At 48.1% G+C, this 6,000-nt stretch overlaps 1 protein-coding gene across 2 annotated transcripts in view; it reads left to right on the top strand.

The window, feature by feature from the left end:
* Positions 1–6,000, top strand: part of LOC127632546 (LIM domain-binding protein 1-like) — a 57,737-nt gene that overhangs the window by 18,735 nt on the left and 33,002 nt on the right. Inside the window, exon 1 of one of the 2 annotated variants that reach the window (XM_052111175.1) lies at positions 4,939–5,217. The exons of the other annotated variant lie outside the window; for it this stretch is intronic. The gene's annotated coding sequence lies outside the window, so the exon portion shown is untranslated. Of the gene's footprint in view, positions 1–4,938; positions 5,218–6,000 lie in introns of those variants that run through there. 2 annotated transcript variants of the gene reach the window in all.

Below are 6,000 nucleotides of genomic sequence, written 5' to 3'. Positions count from 1 at the left end.
TCAGATCAGATGCTGGTGTTACTGGGGGAGATCAGATCAGATGCTGGTGTTACTGGGGGAGATCAGATCAGATGCTGGTGTTACTGGGGGAGGGGATATCAGATCAAGTCAAGTCAAGTCAAGTGGTTTTTATTGTCGTTTCAACCATATACAGTTAGTACAGTACACAGCAAAACGAGACAACGTTCCTCCAGGACCATGGTGCTACATAAAAACAACAAATGACCAACATAGGACCACATGAGACTACACAACGAAATAAAATACCTGTATAAACTACCTATATATACCTATATATAGTGCACATGCAAACATGTGCAAAAAGTACAGGACAGTACAACAAATTACTGACAATGAACAGGACAATAGACAGTGCAGCGCCGACCAGTACTCAGTAGTGCAAAAAGATGACAGTTTCTAAAAATGTAAACATAACATACTATGAGATAATGTTCTATGCACATAGCAGTTATTGAGGTAGCAGACAGTTATAAAGTGACAGTAATTAAAGTGGAACTCAGGACACGTGTGTGTCAAACCAGTCTCTGAGTATTGAGGAGTCTGATGGCTTGGGGAAGAAGCTGTTACACAGTCTGGCCGTGAGGGCCCGAATGCTTCGGTACCTCTTGCCAGACGGGAGGAGGAGTAAAGAGTTTGTGTGAGGGGTGTGTGGGGTCGACCACAATGCTGGTTGCTTTGTGGATACAGTGTTTTTTGTAAATGTCTTTGATGGAGGGAAGAGAGACCCCAATGATCTTCTCAGCTGTCCTCACTATCCTCTGCAGGGCTTTGCGGTCCGAAACGGTGCAAGTCCCAAACCAGGCAGTGATGCAGCTGCTCAGGATGCTCTCAATAGTCCCTCTATAGAATGTAGTGAGGATGGGGGTTGGGAGATGTGCTTTCCTCAACCTTCGAAGAAAGTAGAGACGCTGCTGGGCTTTCTTGGTGATAGAGCTGGTGTTGAGGGACCAGGTGAGGTTCTCCGCCAAGTGAACACCAAGGAATTTGGTGCTTTTGACGATCTCCACAGAGGAGCCGTCGATGTTCAGCAGAGTGTGTTCACCTTGTGCTCTCCTAAAGTCAACAACCATCTCTTTTGTTTTGTCGACATTCAGGGACAGGTTGTTGGCTCTACACCAGTTCGTCAGCCGCTGCACCTCCTCTCTGTATGCTGACTCGTTGTTCTTGCTGATGAGACCCACCACGGTCGTGTCATCAGCGAACTTGATGATGTGATTCGAGCTGTGCATTGCTGCACAGTCGTGAGTCAGCAGAGTGAACAGCAGTGGACTGAGCACACAGCCCTGGGGGCCCCAGTGCTCAGTGTGGTGGTGGTGGAGATGCTGTTCCTGATCCGGACTGACTGAGGTCTCCCAGTCAGGAAGTCCAGGATCCAGTTGCAGAGGGAGGTGTCCAGGCCCAGCAGGTTCAGCTTTCCAATCAGGTGCTGGGGAATGATTGTGTTGAATGCTGAGCTGAAATCTATGAACAGCATTCGAACGTATGAGTCCTTATTGTCTAGGTGGGTGAGGGCCAGATGGAGGGTTGTGGTGATGGCATCGTCCGTTGAACGGTTTGAACGATCACGCAAACTGCAGTGGGTCTAGTGAGGGGGCAGCTGGGTCTTAATCTGCCTCATGACGAGCCTCTTGAAGCACTTCATGATGATGGGTGTAAGTGCGACGGGACGGTAGTCGTTGAGGCAGGACACTGAAGACTTCTTTGGCATGGGGATGATGGTGGTGGCCTTGAAGCACGTTGGAACAACGGCGCTGCTCAGAGAGATGTTGAAGATGTCGGTAAGAACATCTGCTAGCTGGTCTGCACATCCTCTGAGCACTCTGCCAGGAATGTTGTCTGGTCCAGCAGCCTTCCGTGGGTTGACTCTACGTAGAGTTTTCCTCACATCTGCCGTGGTAAGACAGAGCACCTGGTCGTTGGGAGGAGGGTGGACTTCCTCGCCATCACGTCGTTCTGCACTACAAACCGAGCGTAGAAGTCGTTCAGCGCATCTGGAAGGGAGGCATCTTTGTCACAGGCAACTGATGTTGTCCTGTAGTTGGCGATGGCCTGGATGCCCTGCCACATGCGCCGCGTGTCACCGCTGTCCTGGAAGTGACTGTGGATTCTCTGGGCGTAGCGCACTTTGCCTCTCTGATTGCCCGTGACAGTTTGGCCCTAGCTGTTCTTAGGGCTGCCTTATCGCCTGCTCTGAAGGCGGAATCTCGGGACCTCAGCAGCGTGCGCACCTCCGCAGTCATCCACGGCTTCTGGTTGGAGCGTGTGGTGATGGTCTTGGAGAAAGTGACATCATCAATGCACTTGCTGATGTAGCTGGTCACTGATGCTGTGTATTCCTCCAAGTTGGTAGAATCGCCATATGTTGCAGCCTCCCTGAACATGTGCCAGTCAGTACATTCAAAACAGTCCTGAAGAGCAGAGATGGCTCCTGCTGGCCAGGTTTTCACCTGCTTCTGAAGCGGTTTTGTGCATCTGACGAGCGGTCTGTATGCTGGAATTAACATAACAGAGATGTGGTCTGAGTAGCCGAGGTGGGGGCGGGGCTCCGCCCGGTACGGGCTTGGGATGTTTGTGTAAACAAGATCAAGCGCGTTCGCCCCTCTCGTTGCAAAGTCCACATACTGATGGAATTTAGGGAGCACTGTCTTGAGATTTGCATGGTTGAAATCTCCAGCGACAATAAACAGTCCGTCGGGGTGAGCGTTCTGCAGTTCGCTCATAGCCCCATACAGTTCACAGAGCGCTTCCTTAGCGTTAGCGCTGGGGGGAATGTAAACTCCGGTTATGCAAACAGTGGTGAATTCCGTGGTAGATAAAAGGTCTGCATCTAACAGTCACAAGCTCCAACAGCGATGAACAGTAACTAGAGACTAGCATAGAGTTCTTGCACCATCCGTGTTGATGTAAACACACAAGCCACCACCGCGAAGTCTTACCGCAGTGAGCTGTATTTCTGTCGGCACGAAACGAGGCGAGCCCGTCTAGCTGAATGGCGGCATCCGAACTCTGTCGCTGAGCCACGTCTCCGTGAAAACAAAGACGCAGCAGTCTCTAAACTCACGCTACGTAGCCTGCTGGAGTCGGATATAGTCCAGTTTATTGTCCAGGGAGCAAACATTTGAGAGCAGGATAGACGGGAGAGCCGGCCGGCTAGGGTTTGTTTTAGCCTAGCATGGACCCCGCCCTCTTTCCGCTTCCGCTTTCGCACACCGCTACGACGTCCTCTCCCCCGGCCACCGGCATCAGGCGACGCCGAAGGCTGGAGGCCTGGTCTCCGCAGCAAGCCGAGTACGCGTAGCGCCTCCTGCAGGTCATCATGCAGCTTGGTTTTTGCATGAGTCTTATATTTCAGTAGTGTCTGGCGATGGTAGACACGAACACCGGTCCATGTGTTGCAAAAGTCGGGCTTTTTTAACAAAAATAGCACCATTGTGGATCCGGAGTGGCCGCTGCGTGCTACCGCGCCGCCATCTTGGATCAATCAGATGCTGGTGTTCCTGGGGGAGATCAGATCAGATGCTGGTGTTACTGGGGGAGATCAGATCAGATGCTGGTGTTACTGGGGGAGATCAGAACAGATGCTGGTGTTACTGGGGGAGATCAGATCAGATGCTGGTGTTATTGGGGGAGGGGATATCAGATGCTGGTGTTACTGGAGGAGATCAGAACAGATGCTGGTGTTTCTGGGGGAGATCAGATCAGATGCTGGTGTTACTGGGGGAGATCAGATCAGATGCTGGTGTTACTGGGAGAGATGCTGGTGTTACTGGGGGAGATCAGATCAGATGCTGGTGTTACTGGGGAGATCAGATCAGATGCTGGTGTTACTGGGGGAGATGCTGGTGTTACTGGGGGAGATCAGATCAGATGCTGGTGTTACTGGGGAGATCAGATCAGATGCTGGTGTTACTGGGGGAGATCAGATCAGATGCTGGTGTTACTGGGGGAGATCAGAACAGATGCTGGTGTTACTGGGGGAGATCAGATCAGATGCTGGTGTTACTGGGGGAGGGGATATCAGATGCTGGTGTTACTGGAGGAGATCAGAACAGATGCTGGTGTTTCTGGGGGAGATCAGATCAGATGCTGGTGTTACTGGGGGAGATCAGATCAGATGCTGGTGTTACTGGGGGAGATCAGAACAGATGCTGGTGTTACTGGGGGAGGACCATCATGCACCAGTTGCAGCTAAATTCATTTTTGAGCTGCACACCCTCAGAATCCAATTACTGCCTTAATGTACTTCATTCACAGTACTTTTATTTTCTTATGTTCATAATGTCATGTTAAATGCATATTTTATTTTATATTGTATAGTGTATATTTGTATTATATTTTTTATTTTATTTGATTCTTTACCCGGCACTTATGCTTAGAGAGAGCATCAGTCAGGCCTGAGAGAGTCAGCATCAGTCAGGCCTGAGAGAGAGAGAGAGTGAGAGAGAGAGCATCAGTCAGGCCTGAGAGAGAGAGAGTGAGAGAGAGAGCATCAGTCAGGCCTGAGAGAGAGAGAGTGAGTGAGAGAGCATCAGTCAGGCCTGAGAGAGAGAGTGAGCATCAGTCAGGCCTGAGAGAGAGAGAGTGAGTGAGAGAGCATCAGTCAGGCCTGAGAGAGAGAGAGTGAGTGAGAGAGCATCAGTCAGGCCTGAGAGAGAGAGAGTGAGTGAGAGAGCATCAGTCAGGCCTGAGAGAGAGAGAGAGAGAGAGAGAGAGTGAGTGAGAGAGCATCTGTCAGGCCTGAGAGAGAGAGAGTGAGTGAGAGAGCATCAGTCAGGCCTGAGAGAGAGAGAGAGAGTGAGAGAGAGAGAGAGAGCATCAGTCAGGCCTGAGAGAGAGAGAGTGAGTGAGAGAGAGAGCATCAGTCAGGCCTGAGAGAGAGAGAGTGAGAGAGAGAGAGAGAGAGCATCAGTCAGGCCTGAGAGAGAGAGAGAGTGAGAGAGAGAGAGAGCATCAGTCAGGCCTGTGCGCGTCTATTGTTCGCTCAGCGTGTGAACACAAAGACTCTTGAGGCGGGTTCATCGAGCACGAGCGCCGCGGATCTGCAGCTTGAGGCCTCGCACGACTCAAACGGGCCGATTTTTAACAAATTAATCACGATTCTCGTAATTTAACACCGATTCTCATGATCATTCTCGTCCCGGGATTCACATAATCCCGTGTGGAGTCGCTCGGTCCTCCGGTACATCAGTGTTTCAGGTAACGCTTACGGGGTTTATTTATATGCGATTATTTCATCGCTATTTCACCGGACTGACGGGGTTTTATTTTAATTTATTGTCGGCTTTCATCCTAACAGGGTTTCATATTTGATTGTTTGTTAATGTAGTGTTTCATATGAGCAGTTCTTCTGTTCTGTCGCTGTTAGCATTAGCCTGTAGCCTCGGGTCTCATGAATGGGCTTTATTTATGAATATTTATATTAATTTATGTATAATGTCTGTTTTTAATCACAGATATGAGGCATTAAAGTCTCTCGGATCGAGTAAATGTGTTAATATAAGGGAATATATGTATATATGTGTGAGTGTAAACACTGCTCTGTTAATATACTGTAGACACAATCACTCTCAATCTAAATTAAACCTTTTAAATGCTTTATTCCAGGAGGATTTTAAACAATATTTAATAAACACTTCATTTCTGAAATAAACTAACTCATATTATTTCTGCATCAAACCCTTTAAACTGTTTATTTTCATGAATAAACCTTTCAGTTGTCTTAAGAAATAAATATTGTATGATTACTTTTCAGGGATAAATGTATTAATCAATGTATTTATAATTATTCTCTTGATATACATTAATCACTGCAATGAATATTCAACTCTTAACTCATATTATGTCTGCATCAAACTCTTTAAACTGTCTTCAGAAATAAACATTTCATTGATAGATAAACACTTGATAAGAGACTGCGCTTTAGCATCTTTATTTCACAGTGAAAGTCTTATTTTTCATTTGAAATGCATCATTTACATT

This window comes from Xyrauchen texanus, chromosome 39, assembly GCF_025860055.1.
Source record: "Xyrauchen texanus isolate HMW12.3.18 chromosome 39, RBS_HiC_50CHRs, whole genome shotgun sequence".
Lineage (NCBI taxonomy): Eukaryota > Metazoa > Chordata > Actinopteri > Cypriniformes > Catostomidae > Xyrauchen > Xyrauchen texanus.
The sequence above is the reverse complement of the archived record's forward strand: the minus strand, read 5'-3'. Positions and strand labels throughout refer to the sequence as shown.